At 37.3% G+C, this 20,950-nt stretch overlaps 1 protein-coding gene across 2 annotated transcripts in view; it reads right to left on the reverse strand.

Annotated features, from left to right (window-relative positions):
• SGCG (sarcoglycan gamma) overlaps positions 1-20,950 on the reverse strand; it is a 114,845-nt gene that overhangs the window by 76,756 nt on the left and 17,139 nt on the right. Inside the window, exon 1 of one of the 2 annotated variants that reach the window (XM_088522288.1) lies at positions 3,938-4,017. The gene's annotated coding sequence lies outside the window, so the exon portion shown is untranslated. Of the gene's footprint in view, positions 1-3,937; positions 4,018-5,896; positions 5,989-20,950 lie in introns of those variants that run through there. The other variant, XM_088522287.1, reaches the window with a different exon arrangement.

The following is a 20,950-nucleotide window of genomic DNA, read 5'->3' on the forward strand; positions in this document are numbered from 1 at the left end:
TTTTTGACATGTTTCTTCATTTTAAAGATACTACTTCAGGAAACTCAAAAATAATTCCCATTAGGATGAAATAGCAAGTACATTACAGTGTCTGCAAAATATACCTTGAGTTTCTAAAGTCAGTCTTTGGGCATGCACGGGGAAGGACTTTTCTATGGCACATTTATAACTTTTCCTGTTTCTCAAGCAGCTCCTTTACTAATGATTTGCAAACAACTGTGCTTGATATGTCACTGTTTATGTGGTCAGAAATTTTTCTCTTTGTCCATACCTAAAAGTAAGCCGGAAGATAAAAAGATTAAAAGATAATATAGTATTAGAGAAGTCTAATAGTGATACCACTATGCTATTTGCTACCTATAGGCCCATGCCAATGCAGTTTATAAAGTTTTGACCATAAGCAATGAGCAGCAGAGTGACTCCAGGTTTGGGGATCTGGGACCTGTAGTCTGTGAAAACAAATTGCAAGTGTTAAGGCCAACCTTGACCTATGACCTCCTAAACGCTTTCTTGTAGGTTTGAAGAACCTGCAGGCCCTTATGAAGGCAGCGTGCACTTTGCAAAGACTCTTTGGAAAAACAAGTTCCATAGAGGCATAAATAGAAGGTCCTATCCACATTCTGAAGCATCCTCATCCAATCTGGTTGGCAAATACGCTCCATTGCAAACCATACATAAAGAGCCAAACATTTATATTCTGAATAAAACTCTATGACCTTTACAACTACAATACACCAACATTGCATTAATTTCAGAACAACATTTAAGGTGTTTCTCTATGAGAGAAACAATGACAAATTAGGTTTTCTTAAGTCAGATAAACTACACTAAAACTCTGGAGTAGTTTATGCACATTTCTATGGGTCCTTTTTGGTAAAAAATGAAGACAAATGATGCCAGACCTTAAATTTCTGCATTTTCTCCTGGTTTATAGGTGAAATTGGTTTGGGTTCGTAGGTGATTTGGACCGATCCAGTAAAATAAATAAAATATATTAAAGTAGATGAAAAAAAAGTAAGTACTTTTTACAAATTGTGAGTGGCTTTTATCAAGAGAACATCACTGAAATATACAATTCAGGTACTCAGATAAACACAAAAAGTGTTTTTATCAAATATAAATAGTTTCTTCTCTGTTATAACAATCCATATAACATTTCTGTTTTTCACAGCATTATCTGCACACATACATTGAGTCTAGTTATTAAATGACATGGAATATTTTGCAAAAACTGCATAGAAAAAGAAATACACTATTTCATAATGAAGTTCTATGTTTATACAAGATAACAGTTTTCAGAAGCTTTACTTTTCAGTACTCTGATTAAGTGGAAAGTACCTACCGGAACACGGCAAAACTGAAAGTAGAATGGTAAAGGAAGGAAATACTTGTGTGAAAAAGAATTGTCTTTTATCATACCAAACCGTATGTCAGAAAAAGTTCTTGGTACAGAAGCCCTTTTTGCATATTTGAGCATTTGAGATCAGAAAAATAGCCAAAATATCCTGCAAAGATATGCAGCATGAGAAGCTTAGGACTATTATCTTCTGTCCTGGTCTTGCTGTCCATCATACATAAAACTTGGCTCCATCCACAAAAAACTCCATACTACATCCATCCATACTGCATAAAACTTGGCTCTGGGAGTTCTTTGAGTCCGCTTTCACTTCTTTAGTCTTAAATATGATTGCATTTTTGTGGAGCTGAAATACACGTGAGAAGCCTTGAGGCTTTGTGTGAAGGTACCAGGCTTCCTGACACACTCTTTGGGAAATGGGAGGGAAACAAACCTGACACAGCCTCGTTCATGCTGACTTTTGGTAGTGTTCGCATTTTCTCTCTCTCTTTCTTTTTGTCTGCATTCAAGCCCAAACCAAATCCTTCTTTCTCTGCACATTGAAACCCATCTTAACATTTTCTTATTTCTAATGTAAAAACATTCATTCAGACAAGCAATAACTACAGTTATTTCTACCAGTCTCCCAAATATCCTCCTGTGATTTTTCAACCCACAGAGAATGCTGATCCTCCCTGGTATTTTTTTGGCTTTAAACTCCGTATTTGTCCATTTCTATCCTTACATTCCCAAGTAAAATTCAAACCTAATATATAATTATTTCTTACTGTTTTGTACTTATTTTTCTCCTTTATTTTCTTTTGGGTTTTCCCCACCCTCTCTAGTCACCCACCCAAGAGACTAGAAATATCTGTTTATGCTATAAATTATCTTAATTTTTTTTATGTATCAACTGATGTATACAACAGTACAATGCAGGCAGCAGTATATAGCACTGATTTGCAAGTAGATTCTGAATGACATAGCAAGGCTGAGAGACAAAAATGATAGTATTTGAGAAAGACATCAAACTGAAGAAGGCTCTATCAGCTCCTGCTTTTAACTGAATCTGAACTCAGACGGATCTGGATCCATGAGTTTGCTCTGAATGAAAGATGTGGCTAGGTGATTCTACTATCATGATAAAGTTGGGAAAGAAAAAATAAAACAGCATTCCATCCTTCAAGCACACAGAGTTCTCTAATTCATTTTTGCCACTCTCTAGAAAATTTAAAATAAATTAATGCAAAAACAATAAGGGAAATAACAAAAACTGGACAATGAAAATATTCTAAATATCCCGAAAAGATTTTCAAATTATTGTAACAAATAAAAAAGGTGAATTGAAAAAAATAAGGAAGTAAGAAGGCAATCCCTCCTGACATCATTAATTAACAATTTGTTCAGAAGCAGATAAATACCAGCTGACTCAGCTCAGCTAGTGTGGCCTCAGATCTGACTATGCATGGTAAGCAGAACAACCAAGATTTCAACTGACCATAAACTTTTAGGACTCTATTGCACAAAGTTAGCATGGCTTATGTGAGGATTACTCACTTCGATATACCAAAATGAGCTGGAGCTGATCTCACCAAACACAAATTACATCAGCCACACTTACCAAGGCCCCTTCAGAATGAAGAGGGGAGGACACTGCCAACTCCTGATTCTCAAGCAGATATTCAAGAATATATTCTTCTATTATATACTATCTAAGAATATATTCTTAAGAATATATTATTCCTATTTAAGATATGAAGAATCTTCCCATATCTCCATAAAGCAAAACTAAGAAACAGGTGTTTAGGACACATTCCTACACTTTGCCAAAGTCCTGTTTTAGGAATTTATGTGCTTACTCTGATGCATGATTTTGTAGTCGGTGATAACAACTTGCAGAAAGATGCCAAAAATGTTTCACTAGATCATCTGCTAGTGAGTCAGTAACCCACTGATATCTGGTTAAGAAAGAAGTCACTGAGACTGACTCTTAGGTAGGGAAATAATCCAAGAGATATTTACAAGTTTAGTATCACACTGCAAAGGATAAAGAAAAAGTATTCAGCAAAAGCAAGGAGCCAATTCCTGGTTAAATTAAACTTCCAGTATGTGACAGAGAAACTAAGAAAAAAGTACAGCTAGAATCATCAGAAGTTTGCTGCTGCAAATGATTTATTTACATAAGAGAGCACAGAAATCTCTCTGTATAGTCATCTGATATAGGACAAAAATTAACAAGTATTAGAAGTTAGCATTTTGATATATAAGTGCAAGTCTACATTGTGCAACTCAATACTGCATTTAATCATAAAAATAAGTATATTGAAATTAACAGAGATTAAAATTACACTTACATATACAAAATAAAGACTTAAATTTGGCTTTAGAACAAAAAAGTACATAGATAGCAACATGATGACTACATCTATAAATGACTACTATAAAGGACTACAGAATCAGCTGAAATGCTACACAGATAATCGGAAAAGAAGTTGAATGTAATCATATGTTAAATACAGAGCAAGACTAAAACAACTTAATCATTGATGTGTAAATATTACGATACGCACATGAAAAGTAAATAAAATAATTGTTACTTACCGTAGTGATCTGAAACAATGTGGACTTCTGAATTAACTAAAGCAGTCTCTTCCCAAGAGAGATTTGTCTAACTTTCCACTACTTTCAAAACTGGAGAGGAAGATATTTTAGGCCTGGCCAAATATCACTGGAAGAAAATTTGTTCACATGTTTGGCCGTGTCTTACATTCCATCCTCTTGCTTTGGCATACAGACATGGCTAATTTTAACCAGTGACACAAGCAGCTAATTCTACTGCTAAAATTGTTGTGCACCGACTCCAGAAATGAACTGTATCATTACGAGACACAACCAACACATAATGCTTATTGAAAGGGCCCATCATGTAACACCTGAGATCATAAAATCCCAACTGCTCTTTAAAATCTGAGAATATGCAGCACCTCATAGGATTTGGATCTATATCCTGCTAGTATAGTTAGCTGCTAACAGCACACAAAGTTAAATTAGAAATAAAGAACTTCTTTATTTTCTACATCCATATGCAACGCGTAACAAAAAAAAAAAAAAAAAAAAAAAAGACTATTTGGCCTATGTAACATGTAATATCCAACAAAATTAAATGGTATTTTTTTCTGATTTTTTGTTAAATACAGTCTCTTTAAAAATGAAAAATACATATAATATACTTTAAATAATATAAATGAACTTCATACAATGATTATATTAACTATTTAATTATAAGTTTTTCCCAAAACCTGCTACTCTTGATATTTAAGAAAAAAATGCATTTAAACATCAAGAGCTTTGAAAAAATACAAAAAGAAGTTATATATAGTATATATTTAGAGATTATATTTTAGAAATTGGGAGATATATTCTTCAGTGCCATTTTAGCTTTGAGTTTTAAAATGCAGAAACTAATATTCCAGCCCTGCTCTGCTTACATTAGACTGACTATACAAATACTAATCCATGGACTTTCTGTTTGAACAGAAAGTTCAATCCACAACATTTCAGATAAAATCTGTGTTGGTAGCTGTCTACAATATATAAAGCATTAAAAGATACATTTGTAAGATTTATAGAAGATTAAAAGTCCTGTTAACATGTGCTAAGTGAAGTATTGTAGTCATTATCCGTATGTTCAGACAATTTTGCTTTGCAAAGCACAGTGCTTCCTTTATTCTAGCTAGGGACTCACGCTGTTCGTATGCTTTAGAAGACAACCCTCCTATCAGACATTCAACAGCTGCAGATCATAAATTTAGGACTGACACAAATCCATCTAAACGCAGGGTTACAAGATACTTTTTTCCTCTTATGAATTCTCTGGCCATTAATCCTTTATCAGATTCTGTTTATGTACACAAATGGAGTAGTTCATTTCCACATAAACGAACTAATTCATACGTATCTGACAAAAATGACAAATAATTTAAATAATAAAATATTTGAAAATTTCCTTAAGCAGCTTTTATATTTAATCTCTTGGATTTATTGAAGATAAACTCTGATGGAATCATTTGTGTGTTGTATTAACATCAAAGCTTTTCTTTAATTGAAATTCCTTGTAAGTATTAGAGGTAGAAATCTGTAAGTGTCACACAGTTTTGAAGGGCTTAGTATAGTCACTGTTCTTTGTCCAACAATTTCCTGCAAAATTATTTATCCGTTCTTGGAGATAAGCAGAGTATCATAAAAAAAATGGACCAGAAAACAAAACAAAACAAAAAAGCAACATTGTAATTGCATTTTAATATGTTTCCTCTTGGCATATTTGTAATTATTTGATTTCTCAGTTCATAAAAAATGATTGCCTGGCATAATGCCCAGCTAGAGAAAGGGATTAGATTAAATCGCCCAGTAGCTCTCTTTCTGGAGAAAATTGTTACATTTTCTATGCATGACTAGATCTCTTGGTCTCAATTCCTGAGACATCTTTTGCCTGCTGTTATACCTATCTAGTTTCTACAAAGTAAAAATTATTTAAAAAAGGAAAACAAAACAAATAAATACCTCAGTTAGTATCTTCTGAAGTGCTCATGAAGTGGGACTGAAGCAAGAGTGATTGTCAGTGAGTCCTGTATCATCTGAAGGTAGCTGTCTTCCTATTTAAATGCAAAGAAGAGAAAGAAAAGGAGAATTTTTCATGAGTACCGGGAAAGAACACAATATATTCTTGAACCAGCCTCTGTTTTAATAGACACCATTTTAAAGGTCATGGTCCAGCATCCACTGAAATTAAAATTATGGAACACAGGCAAATAAATAAAATGCAGAATACTGGAGTTCTATTCTGCCTGCAAATATTCATGTTAATATAGTTTTCAGTGAAAAAGAAATTTTAAGAAAAACTCTATGTGAAAAATAATGAAAGAGCTTTATTATAACATTAAAATTCAACCTACTATTGGAATGTATCAGTGAAATGCACAGTTACTTCAGTTAGGGGGTATCATTTCTTCTGTATAAAAACGAGCTCTCTGAGTCAAGCAGTAGTTCACAAATAGTTCACAAATCCTGAAGTCTTGTTCCTCACCACAAGCCTCCAACTGGATTTTGAACATCACTAACTGACTACTTAGCCTGGAAAGGTAACTAAGCAAACATTATTCTGCCAGCTTGCCTGGGTCCCCTCCTACCACTACTTGACTATCTAAAAGATTCTGCAAACCTATGCCTTAAAAACAATTTAAAAACATATGTCAAGGGTGCTTTCACTATTCTGCCATCAAATTAGCTCTTTTTTTTTTTTACTTCAAGTTAAAATTTTAGAAAAATGCTATGTACACTGACAAGATTTCAGCAACACTTGCTCTTCCAACTACAAGACAACAAAATGCTAGAGAAGACCAGTTTCATTAATTCATCTAAATAAAATGTCATAGAAGCCATTTGGACCTGTCTGTATCAACTTATCTCACTTATTCACATAATTCTCAAGTCTGTGATATGTTTAAGGAATGTAACAGGGTTTTATCAAGCGAAGAGCATTCAAAGCAAAAGAAGACATTCTGATCGCTATGGAAAGCAGAGTTTACCTTAGAAACAAAATACTGTAGAAGAAGAAATTTACAGTCCATTACAATAAGAAAAAATTATTTTATTTAAAGCGCTGTGTTAAGATTTTCTCCAACTATTTTTCAAAAGGATGTATCTCTCTGCAAAGATTTTTGATCTATAGTGAGCAAACAGATCTTTAGATACTAGGGCAAACTTAGAGCAAATAGGACAATATCTTGCTAGGACTGGAATTACGCTTTGACTCTGTTGTAGCATCTTTCTCTTTGTAGTATCTGAAGTTGGTCACTGTCAGTTAGACTGCCGCTTCAGAAAAAAGGAAGAAACTTGTGGAGGCTTGTTCAAAGACAATAGTACCTTGTTAGCAGATAGTTAACCACAAGGGTGTCAGTCTTTGCAGCAGATGGGGGACAGAGCCGAGAAAGACGAGGACTGAGGAACACCTCCCCCTGCCTCGTGTGCGACGTGTCTTGCCAGAAGAAAAGAAACAAAGCCAGACAACCGCGCAGGTGGCCAGATGCTGATTGGTTGTGCGCTTTGCAACACTTGTGTTAAGAAAGTATAAAAAGAAGTCGGTTTGGAAATAAAGTTGTCTCACTCTGCACCCCAGACTGAGTCCGTTTCTTCACAAGGTGCAACAAATGGCGCCCAACGTGGGGCTCGAAGACTAGCTGTCTCTCCGGTTGCACCGCCCAGCTGAACTCCCGGGAATCACGCTGAAAGGAAGCGTAAGGATCAAGCTGAAAGGAAGCTTACTTTGTGTGCACACTAAAAGCCTCTTGAAAGGAAAGAGGTAAGCGGCTGGGAACTATGGGTTCATACCTAATGAAGGAACAAAAGGACGATTTAGAAGCTTCTCCTAAAAACTTGAAACCGCAAAGAAAAAAATTAGGTGAAGAAGAGCTGCAAAAGGTTCTTGCATGGGCTTCTAAAGACGATCCTTCGGTGAATAGTAAGAATGTTTTTAATCTGGAAAGATGGGACCAAATTGGGGTCCGACTGTGGGATAGTGCCACGCGCGGTGATAAGGCTGCTGCTAACCTGTTGCCACAATGGCGAGTTGTACTCGAAATATTGAAATCTCATAGTGGGTTGCAGTCGAACATAAATGACGGGATCGGGGCCCCTGCCATCCCCTCCGCGCCTCCTTTACCTCAATCGTGTCCTGATGAGAATCAGAAAAGAAAACGTGCTGCAAAAGCCTTTGCGGTACTGCCACCTGATGAACAGGACGATGATCCTTTTGGTCCGGGTCCTATTGACCCTGGAAAGGAGCCAGACCTATACCCCCCGGATCCTCACGATAAATGGGCCTCAGTAAAACGAGGAGCAAAACAGGCGGGGGATGTGGGCATGCTGAAAGCCTTTCCCGTTATCTGTGCACCAGACCAGAATCCGCGTTGGGAAGGTTTGTCGTATAATCTTATTAAGGACGTGCGACGTACGGTGACAGATCATGGCCTTGGCGCACCATATACCACCCACCTTATACAATCTCTTTGTGATTCTTCGGTTTTTACTCCCCATGATTTTAAAACTTTGTTTCGCCTCATTATGACTGATATGCAATACACGATGTGGGAATCGAAAATGAGAGAGCTTGCTCGAGCTCAGGGGGAGGAAAACCAGCGGCTGTCGAAAAAAGGTCCTTTACGGGCTGTTACTGTGGACGTGCTAATGGGGGAGGGCGATCACAGTGCTACAACAGCACAAGCAGAAATCCCCCCTGAGGGCTTGCAACAAGTTAAGGCACTTGCTCTCCGCGCCCTTAAGGCCGTTCCGGAGAGTGGTAAACAAAGACAACCTTTTGTTAGCATAAGACAAGATGCGAATGAGCCATATATGAAGTTTTTGGATCGGCTTAATGAGGCTCTGGAGAAACAAATTGATAATGAACAAGCACGAAGCTACATTTTTAAGCAACTAGCAGTTGAGAATGCTAACCCTGATTGCCAGAGAGTTTTGCGGCCACTAAAGGATCCTACTATTGATGACATGCTAAAAGCATGTATTAATGTCGGTACCAAACAGTATGAATATTCACTGATGGCCGAAACATTTGCAACAATGTCTATGAAAAGGCCATGTTTTGCTTGTGGCCAATTTGGGCATATTCGTAAATACTGTCCGAAAACACAAGCAAACAAAGGAGCGCCTGGACTATGTCCGCGCTGCCACAAAGGACAACACTATGCTAATCAGTGTCGATCAAAATTTGATAAGGAAGGTCGGCCGCTAGCCCCTTCGGGAAACTTCAAGCGGAGCGCGGCGGGGGGTCGCGCCATGACAGCAAATCACCCCTCAGAGCGGCCTCACCGGGAAGCAGCCGCCGCTTGTGCGCCAGCACAGGCGGCAGCGCCGGGGTGGACCTGGCCACCACAATAGAAGTGCTAATTACTGATACATCAGTTGTGCTAATTCCAACTGGTGTCCACGGCCCCCTGGGGCGAGGAATGGCAGCACTATTGATTGGGCGATTTTCAACAACGAGACAAGGGCTGTTTGTGTTACCTGCAGTTATCAACGCAGATTTCAAAGGAGAAATTAAGATAATGGTATGGACTCCGATACCACCCTGTACTGTGCCAGCAGGAAGCCGAATAGCACAATTAGTATACTTTTTACCACAGACACCAAACGCTGCAAACATTAACCATGGCACAGGCTCTTTTGGGTCCACAGGGCATGAAATTTTCTGGACTCAACAGATAACTATGAATCGCCCGCAGATATCCTGTACGCTACAAGCAGGACTGATAAAATTTAATGTACAAGGAATTTTAGATAGTGGAGCAGATGTTACAGTCATCGCTGCCTCACAATGGCCAAACAGTTTACCCCTAGTTAAGGCACATACATCGCTTTCAGGAATTGGTGGGCAGAGTACTCCAATGCAAAGCAAAAGATTGATAAATATTATTGGCCCAGAAGGAAGAACTGCAAACATTAGGCCATTTATATTGCCTGGATCCATCACCTTGTGGGGGAGAGACTGTTTGAGTCAATGGGGCATGCAGTTAAGCACGGATTTTTCTTAGGGGTCACTATCCAGCAGCAGGTCCCACCCATGATTTGGAAAACGGACAAGCCAGTGTGGGTAGATCAGTGGCCCCTTCCACAAAATAAACTGCTGCAATTACACAAGTTAGTAGATGAACAATTGCAAGCTGGTCATATAGTTCCTACTACAAGCCCCTGGAACACGCCAGTTTTTGTAATTCAAAAGAAAAATAATTCCTGGAGGCTGTTACATGACCTTAGAAAAATCAATGAAGTCATCGAAGATATGGGAGCCTTACAGCCTGGACTCCCTTCTCCAGCAATGTTACCTCAAACATGGACTTTGATAGTAATCGATTTGAAAGACTGTTTCTTTACCATTCCACTTGCACCGCAAGATGCACCTCGGTTTGCATTTTCTGTACCTTCCATCAATGCTATGGAACCGCATAGCAGATACCATTGGAGAGTTCTGCCACAAGGCATGAAAAATAGTCCTACATTATGTCAACAATTTGTGGCAGCAGTTTTAAGCCCAATACGCAAATATTTTGATAATGTCCTCATCTATCACTATATGGACGATATATTGATTGCTGCAGAGCAAAAGGAAACAGCAGAAGAGGCTCTGCATCAGATTACGCGAGCAGCATCAGCTGCAGGATTAAGAATTGCGGAAGATAAAGTACAGGAAAGTCCGCCTTGGCGATATTTAGGATGGAGAATTTCTGATCATCAAATTCGACCACAATCATTGACCTTAAAGACAGACATAAGGACTTTGAATGATCTTCAAAAACTTTTGGGAACTATTAATTGGATCCGTCCCTCCTTAGGAATTTCCACAGAAGAATTACATCCTCTATTTAAGCTCTTAGAAGGAGACACGAGTTTGACATCCTCAAGAAAGCTCACTCCTCCCGCGCGAGCTGCGCTTGGTAAAGTTGTGGACAAATTAACCACTCAGACTGTTCACAGACGAAAGCAGAATTATCCTGTCAGTCTTTTTGTTTTTTATTCTAGCTTCCAACCTTATGGCTTATTAGCACAATGGATACCACAGGACGCATGTCCATTAATAATCTTAGAGTGGGTGTTTCTGCCTCATAATTTTGGCAAAACTGTCACCACCGCTATTGATATGATTGCAATGGTTATTCAAAAAGGAAGAGAGCGTTTGATGTTTCTAGATGGCACAGAGCCTAATATTATTTATTTACCACTTGATACAAAACAATTAACCTTTTTGACTCACCAGTCTTTTGTTTTTCAGTGTGCCTTGGCAGATTATCCAGGACAGATAAGTATTCACTTTCCAGGCAATCAGATGTAACGCATATCCCTGAATTTGGCAGATTTAAATATGTACATGTTTCTGTTGATACCTTCTCATCCTGTATCTATGCTTCTGTACATACAGGTGAGAAGGCCAAGGACGTATGTCGACACTTTATTATGGCCTTTGCAATATTGGGAGTGCCAAAAACTATAAAAACTGACAATGGTCCAGCCTATATAGCGCAAAAAACACAAATATTCTTTCAACAATGGGGAATCCAACATATCACAGGTATCCCCCATTCACCCACAGGCCAAGCTATTATCGAGCGCACACATGGCACCCTTAAAAATATGTTACAAAAACAAAAAAGGGGGAGTGTAGGCTTATCCCCACAGGAACGCATAGCGAAAGCTTGCTATGTGTTGAATTTTTTAAATCGCTGGACAGAAGAGGGCCCCCCTATATACCAACATTTTGATTCACAGAGACAACACAAAGTTCAGGATAAAGCCCAGGTTATCATCAAAAACCCACAGACAAATCAGTGGGAAGGGCCTTTTTCTTTAATAACCTGGGGTAGAGGATATGCTTGTGTTTCTACAGGCTCAGGGCCAAGATGGGTACCTGCTCGATGGATTAAGCCTTTTTTAACACAGTCATCACCATCATCCACACCACCGTGACATCATCCACACAGCAGTGGATGCTGTCCCAAGCTAAAACCTACATATGGGTAATTCTGGCCAATCAAATTTGACAGGACATGTTATACTATCTAGTCCAGTAAATCCGTTTGTAACCTGTCTAGTAGGACAGCCTGTTGATGTTTGGCATATTTCGTTTATTGTTAGTGTGCCTGCTTTGTTTCTTGTTATGTGTTTAAGGATAGATCATTTAATTAAGTCATGGCTGTTCAAACAAAAACAAATAAAGAAGGGTGAGATGTGGAGGCTTGTTCAAAGACAATAGTACCTTGTTAGCAGATAGTTAACCACAAGGGTGTCAGTCTTTGCAGCAGATGGGGGACAGAGCCGAGAAAGACGAGGACTGAGGAACACCTCCCCCTGCCTCGTGTGCGACGTGTCTTGCCAGAAGAAAAGAAACAAAGCCAGACAACCGCGCAGGTGGCCAGATGCTGATTGGTTGTGCGCTTTGCAACACTTGTGTTAAGAAAGTATAAAAAGAAGTCGGTTTGGAAATAAAGTTGTCTCACTCTGCACCCCAGACTGAGTCCGTTTCTTCACAAGGTGCAACAGAAACTCCAAGTCTCTTGTACTCTGAGAACTGCATTGTAAGAGATATCTCTTTTCATTATTAATAATGAGGTCAATTAAGGCTAAAAGTCCTTTACTGTTGAACAAGTATGGCAATTATTGAACAACTGGCAAACAGTAAATGCAGGTAAATTTAAGTGTGTAAGGACGTATAACTGCAGATGAAACAGAAGTTTGGCCATATGGGTTATTTCAAGAGACTTTGATAAAAGTTCAGATAGGTAAAAATGCACAGTGATAGCAAGTTAACGATAAAATTGCAGACTTTTTGGAAAAGTAAAAGTCACATGTAAATATGTATCTATTATAAACACCAACTGGAAAAACAAAAGCAAAACAAAACCATAAAAACAACCCAGGTCCCTTGCAAATACACAGATAATTTTATTAATAATTTGGCAGAAAATACAAAGGTAATTAGTCACTATAAACTCCTCTGGACTTCTGATAACTGAATTAAAAAAAAAAAAAACAGAGCTTTATTGATGCCTGCCTTGGGTCCCTGTTAGTCCTTTCTAAGTTTGACTAATTATGCAAAAAATAGCATTTTTCACATAAGAATTTCTTTTTTAAAATCTTCCTTAATTACTGCTGCTGTAAGAGGCTCTGATATAACATGAAAAGCAGAAATGTTAGAAACAAAGCTTTCTAGTGTTTCCCTCGAAAGCACTTTTTAATTGGGTGACAGGACTACAGACCATTTCTGATATGTTGAGATCTTATACCTTCCTAAGACAGATATAAGGTGAATATCTAGGAAATAAGGTTGACTTCTAAATTTAAACAAAGCAAATTGAGAAAGCAAATAGATTTGTTATATACTTTTTTTTATCCAGCTGCCTGGCATATCACAGAACAGTAGATGCATGTATCTGCTTTCTAGGATTTTTTCTGTCTGTGTACCCAGAGAACTACCTGTGGGCCTGTTGTCTGATCATTTTAGCTGTATTTCAGTCTCTCCTTCAGCTGTCAGTGCCCATTTGGTTGTTGTGACACTCCTCATCTTTTTTTTTTCCTTTGGATTACACAACCTGGACTCTCCTCCCCAGTATGCTTGGCTGATCCAGAACAGGAACCTTCTTCAGTCTCTCGGCTGGTTCTCTTCTCAGATGAACTTAGGCATGAATTGAATACATATAAAACAGATTTCAGCTATTGCGGGGGGCTAGTTGCTTTTTATGTTAATTGATATTTTCTGCTGGGATTGTATATTCACATGTCTTGATTAAGAACTACTTAGTTGCTTAAGTTATAATTTTGTATGTTCTTCCAAAGAGGCTAAGCAGCAAGGTGTCAGAGAGAAAAGCTGAATGTACTTCATGCCCACTGCTGTACTGGTGCCAAGTACATCCTGGTGGGTGAACGAGAACAGACATAAAAGGGACAAGGAGTTTCTTTTCTAAGAGCACATAAACATGCTCAGCTTTGCAGAGCCTTCCAGAGAGGCGACTCAAGGAGGATAAAAACCAACGAGGAGATTGCAGCACGTGCGCAGACTAGAGTGTGCAGCTGGGGTGGGTTAGCTGGAGTAGCATCCTAAGAGAAGAAGATGGTATCTAGCAACATTATGAGGCGGAAAAAAACCCTAAAACTTCCCTCAGTTCTCAAAGCAAATCCAGAATGATTTTGTCCTATTACAACATTATGAGAATATTGTATCAAGTATGACACCTTGAACCTTGAGTCCTTGAGTCAAGAAACTGTTGGCTCAAGCAAGGCTCAGGAAGAAATAAGAACTGTAGTCTTCTGTTCTTCTAGAAGTCTAAAACATTGTGGTCAGGAGCGTGGAATAAAGCTCTTTTTAATGGGTTTGTTCTTTTTTTTGTATTGAGAGTGTCCAATGACAGGATAAGAGGCAACAGGCACAAATGTAAACACAGGAAGCCCCATCTAAACGTAAGGGAAAAATTCTTCACTGTGAGGGTAACAGAGGAAAAAAAAAAGAAAAAAAAAAGAAAGGAAAAAGAACTTTTCTCACTACCAGCCACTCCTTGAATAAAATAATAATTTGCCACCCAATCATCTATTATGCAGGATACACAAATAGCTTTAAAGAATAAGAGTAGAATTGCACAGCTGGTTATTTCTAAGAATCCCTTTTGAAAATTTGATCTTATATAGAAGTAGACCTTGGTCTACTTTTAAGTCAAGTTACGGTACTTCAACCGTATTCAACGAAGATTTTTTGGAGCTACTACTAATTACAAAGACTGTAAAAAAATGTTAATTAATACAAAAACAATCTGTTGATCCTACTAAAATTTTTAGCTTTGCCAAAATGCAAGCAGAAATATTAAGCCCAGAAGAAGAGTATTTAATTAGCAACTTGCAATCAAGAATGAGCAAGTAAATTCTTAATGTAGCCCTTTTAATACAGAAGAAGCTACAATTAACTGTAGGTAAGCTCCAAAATCAGTGTTTAAGTGCTCTGTCTCATTTCCAGTGCAAAGGGTCCCCAAAACGGGACCCTTTTATTCACAGTATAACTACCCATAGTACCCAGTTTGACCACGACTTACAGCTCTCTCTACCATTTCTGGCATTTTCTGGAGAAGGCTCCTTCATGCCCCCTGCAATCTTGAAAGGCCATAGAAGATGAGTGGTGATGTATGACCAGTCAGTCCCAAGTCTCTCAGATTTTCAGAAAGTGCATGTACCTCTGAGGCTTTTTCTTTAATTATGGTTGTTAGACTTTACAATCAACTGATTTCCTTGCCTCAAAGGATCTTTAAAATCTGACTAACAAACTTCATCCTGGGCTTAGCAGAAACATCAATACCCAATTACTTAATTTTATATTCTTAAACAAGGTCTAGTCCATGCCTAATGTACTTTTTTTCCTGATTAGTGGTGCTTGATGTGCTTGGATTTTAGGCTTTTCCTAAAGTTTGGGAACATACTGATCCACTATCAACAGTTAGCAGTTCTTACTTCTTAATATTCCTTGGCTGCTTTGCATATGATAGACCTAAAAGAAGAAGGAAAAAAAAAGTGCAGCTACCTTTCTGAAGGCAGACATATTCTGATACATACGTGGCTGCGTGTGATCACAGACTTGCCACCTAAGTATCTACTGGCTATCACAGGATGGAGCAGACAAAGGATGATTTATTTTTAGGTTTCTGGAATGGCTCAGGAAGAACAGACCTGGCCAAGACTATATTCAAGTTTTCTCAAGGAACAGCACAGTGAGAAAAGTGATACTTTTGAATAACTGTATTCTCCTCAAATTTTTAACATTGAATCAAAGAGACTGGTCCTTTGATAACCAGGGCTAGAAGATAAATTACTTCAATTTCATGAATATTAGTAAGAGTTCTGTAGTAATCTTTATGAGACTCCTGTCGTGTGTTAGCCGAAGATCGGAAAGCCAGGGAAGACAGACAAGTCCGGGAAAGCAGAAACTAAGTACTGTGTTCATGATACCCAGGACCCTGCAGCACACAGCAGTAGCACTGACTGCAGCCACATAGGCAGCCAAGTGACTGATAAAAGGTGAGAACCTCACTGTTGCACATGCAGAAACTGTTTGGAAGGACTTGAATAAAAAGGTGTTGTTGAGGAAGCTGTTTCTTCCTTGAGGAAGATAGTAAGGATGTTTCATATGAAGGTATATACATTGAGAAATTGGAACATGAGCAGATGATGAAATACTCTAGGAAAGTTTGGTCAAATTTGGAGATCATGGAGATAAATGCACTGCTAAAAGATAAGAACCTTGACCACAGAAGGAGCAGTTGGAGGCCATTGCTCTCATAACCAGTCTTGGGATACTGCTTATCTTCCACCAGCTGACTCTACAGTGCACTAAGCCAGGTGTACCAGCCCCATGTTTTTAATCCCGAGTCACTGTTGCCTGGGGACTTCCAGGTACTTTAGTTCCTGGCCTTGTTTGGTCCATATCTGACAACGTTCAGAAAGAGACACCAAACATTATTACGGTTTCATGGATTACATCAGTGGTCTTGTCTTGTTTCTGGGTTTTTTTTTTTTCCTTTTTTTACTGATTTTTACTTGTGGTATATTCTTTAATTAGATAATTTTCTTTCTTTTCAAACAATTATCAGTTTTTGGGGCACTGATTTGTATATGGTCTATTAACTCTTACATAGCTAATTCCATATGAATTTTCACCTTATGCTAGTAAGGATGAGTAGGTAATTGGTACCCAGTAATTCTTTTATGGCTTACCAAAAAACAGTGGGAGAAACCTTACTCATCTTTGTTTATACCATACCCATACAAAAAAAAAGCCACCATCATTAATGTAATTAATTTTTAATAGCGTATTAGCAAAATAAATGTGACAAGCAAAGAAAGATTCATAACTCCACTTCTACACTTAGTAAACAGTAAAACTAGCACCCTCATCTTTTTCCATTTTATGAAAAATATGATAACTACCTGAAAATTCTATTTTCAAATACCCTAACAGGAAGTGCCACCTGAAATCAACTGCTTGTTCTGTGCAGGACCTGGGAACACTTCCAGAAGAGGGCAAAGACGCAATATCAAGATGAGCTTAAAAAATAGCAGGACAACAGACAGAATCCCATGGCACTAATAATGTGTCAGATTCCTCTGAAGTTAAAAATAAATAATAATAAAAATAAAAAACTTTAGACTTGCACAGCATTCCCCAAAGACAAACAAGTAGAAATAAAGCAGAAAAATTTATCATTCTTTTCTTACTGAAACTAGCTATTTTCATGGATCAAGGCAATGAAGATGCTGTGTAACTCCATGAGAACCAATAGCCATTTTAAACATTGATATATATGTTAATGTATTTGGTAGCAACTGCCTATTTCTGAAAGTAGCTTAATTGTATTAAGCTGTTAGCAAAGCAACATCTGTAACAATGAAATAAATACTTATACTTCATTCCTAAACAAAATCCATGCAATTAAATATAATTCTTGATTTCACTAGCTTTAGGAAGGATCCATAAAGAACATTCTTGTCAGCACATGTTTAATTCCCCCTTATTAAACCTGCTAGGACTGTTAATAATGTAGGATTTTTAGGTAGCTGGTTCCCCTTGACTTCAGCATTTAGGGGTAAGATTCATCTCAATTACCACAAAAAGGGGTGTCCTGCCTTTGCAGTTATCTATAGCTCTGCTTTTATTGTAGAGGGATGTCTTAGTTTGATGGCTTTAGGGAAATTATATCTGTCTGCTTACTTTGTGAAACCAGTATTCAATCTCAAAAGAAAATACTGAGAAACAGTTTAAAGCAGAATTTTAGCAGTCATTAGGAAATCATCATTATACAAAACATTTAAGACATTCCTATTTATGGGAGTTACTTACTATAAGAATTATGAAGAAAAAAATATTAGGGAAATTATTGAAAGTTTACCTACTACATGAACATTAATCTAAGTTCAATCAGAAACAAGAACTTTCATGTACACTAAAATATGTAACAAATAAAATTATCAATACGTTGCTCAGTTCATTAAATAACAAATAATTAGAAGAGAAAGGAGATTGATTTTCTATTGAAGAATTTTACAAAGCTACTGGAAAATGAAAATTACATGAAAATATCCTTAAAGAAACAGTTCTGCAAAATAGCATACTTAGAAGTTTATAGATTTCAAAGCAGTTAAGAATTTTCATAAATTACTCAAATCATGGTAATGCAGAGAACTTGGCTGCTATAGTCCATTTGCTACATGTTTTCCAGTTTCTCGACAGTGCTCATGAAATCAAGATACAAACAGAGAAGGATTGCATATATGTGAGGCAGTCAGAATCTCAAGTAAAAAATAGAAAGGACCCAACAAGAGGAATGTGTATGTGCACCAAGCATGTCCTACCTGGAAAGAGAAATCACAGTTAACATATAAAGCAGAGTTCTCTTACTGCCTTAATCACTACTTAGATGGTGGCTTGAATCTAGGTCAGGATATTGGCCAGCAAAAGGAATTTTATCAAATCACGACCTGTGTAGCTATAAAATTACACATTTTAAAACACTTTTGAAATTTCCAGAGGAGTAAAATCCTTCTTAGACATATATTTAAATCCTAACCAAAGATTTTTTAGAAAAGCGAATGAATTCATTGAAGTTTCATACATTGTAAATGGTATATTACCTATCATTGTCTATAAACTAAGTTTTATATTCCTAGTTAAAATCCAATTCAGTGAATAGTTATCGCATTTCATTTGCAACAAAAATGTCCTAACATCATACTCTTCAACTGCTTCAACTAATTTACAAAAATAAGCAAAAAAAAAAAAAACAGAAAAAAAGTAGCATAAGCACAAAACATTCACTATTTACTATGCATCTGTCTCTAAATTTACATGTTTTTACCTGTAAATTTTGGAGACAAAAATAAGTTCTCTTTTCATCAAGATCCTGTCTGTGAAACTGCAATTCAATAATACAAATGGGAATTCCTCTATTAGCATTCATACACACAGCAGATTTAGCTAAGCAAAAAAGGAAGTCTTTTTTTTTTAACTGCTTTCATCCAACTTTCAGAACTTCATGACTGAGAGACTGGCATACCCCCAAGCTCCTCTTTACCCAAATATTCTTGCTTAGTTGCATTTCTGGAGGTCCTTCTCTGACTCTAGGTTTTAAAAAATAAGGAAAAAATCTTCTTACCAGTACTGGTGTTATTTCTTTGTATAACTCCCATGGGCATTTGAGAAAGAACATATTTATCTTGGTGATATAAAACTGAAGTTTTGTTTTGAAGTGTCTGCTCTAACTCTCCACCCCACAAACTACATTGCACGTGAGACAGAACGTACCTCTGTCACCTCCACTTTGTTCCTCTTAGATGAACATACACATATGAAAAAAACTCAGAAGGAAAAAGCAAGTGTGAGAGTAGTGTATGTGTTGTGTAGTAGTGTATCTTGTTTGAGGGTCTCACATATAAACCCTCTGATAGATGCATGCACTGCCCAACCAACACTTAACAGCGGTGGTTTGAAAAGTTCCATGATGAAGTGACTGTTCACTTTGGGAATGGCACAGTGCTTGACGTGTGCCTGTATGGCCTATGTCTAGGATGAGATATTGAAGAATACAGCTACTGAGGCTAGTTGAGTGCTGGGAGAAAGCTGGCAGGTGTCTTAATGGGCAAAAACAACATTTACGCATCGAAACAACAGAACCAGCATCCCACAGTGGAAACAAGCAATTTAGGAAACTTCCCATAAGACTTATACCTGCAAAAGTAAAGTTAGAACACTTTTTGATGACAAATATATAGCAAAACACAAAGTTCTTTTTATTCCATAGCATTCCCTAAAATTTATTTGGCTTCTCCTAAGCACTAAGCAATCTTGCTCCTGCCTGACAACTGTCAAATCTCAGTCCATAATTTTATGTTAGGATATTTATCATTATCTTACATATCTGCACAGATTCATTTAGACTTTCTTGCCATTTTAGTGTCTCATCACTCAACATTAGAAGGCCCTTCTGAAATTGCTCAGTTGGTCCTATTTCTTGCTCCTTTTAGTGATGATAGTGACAAACTATCATCAGATTTACTAGCCCCTACACAATCCCTTTTCCAGACATTTTCACGACAATACAAACCATGTGTGTTGCAACACCTATGTTATGTGAACAAGTCTTGGCATATGCTTTGTTGCAGATCTCTAAAGACAATGTTCCTTGCTACAAGAACTGAGTATATTCTTATTCTGTTTTTGTTTTTTTTTTTGTATTTTTTTTCTAGCCATTTGTTTATTCATTCAACCTTTCTACTTGTGCAATGGCTGCTTAGTCCCCTAAACTTTTGGTTCAAGCAGCTATTGAAAATCCATTGGGAATCTGAGAAACCTGTAATCAGCCAGGTCTCCTTTATTCATCTACTTTTCAATGGCCAGGGAAACTCAAGGCCCATTCTCACCTGGCATGAAAATTAAACCAGAATTGTTCAAGACTGGCCTGTTTCACCAAATGCATCTTGCCAGATGCTAAGTCAAAAGCATACAATTAGTTGTTTTTTAAGGCAACAGCTCTTTTCATGGCTGCTTTGACATCATTATACATACTTCAGAAATTTAAGTTCACTTTACCCAATTTCCTTAGCATTTTTTTATTTTTCTGGATACAATAATAAAAAAATGATATCAAAAATATGGTTATATAACTAAGTTATATCGTTCTGTGAGGGATTTCAAGGACCAGCAATTAGATTTTCATTGCTAAAGACTGACAGAATGGAAAGCAGCTTTATTTTAGAATGCAATTTTCTGAGAACTAAAGAACAAGTATCAAAGCAGTACTAGTGTTGAAATGAAGGTTGAAAACTGTCACCTTCTGACTGGAGATTATTTTTAAAGTATTAGAAACTCATCAGACATGCCTACATTAAACGAGAGAGAAAAAGAATCGTTTAAGTGTTCAGGCTTACATGAGATCGGTGCGCTCTACAATACAAAAAAGGAAATAAAAAGGCTGTTTAGTAAGTGGCAGCTTGCAGTTTACAGAAAAGTAGAAAAGGCTATTA

The sequence above is a fragment of the Tinamus guttatus genome, unplaced genomic scaffold (genome assembly GCF_059628265.1).
Source record: "Tinamus guttatus ecotype Peru unplaced genomic scaffold, ASM5962826v1 Tinamus_guttatus_pri_ptg000150l, whole genome shotgun sequence".
Taxonomy (NCBI): Eukaryota; Metazoa; Chordata; class Aves; order Tinamiformes; family Tinamidae; genus Tinamus; species Tinamus guttatus.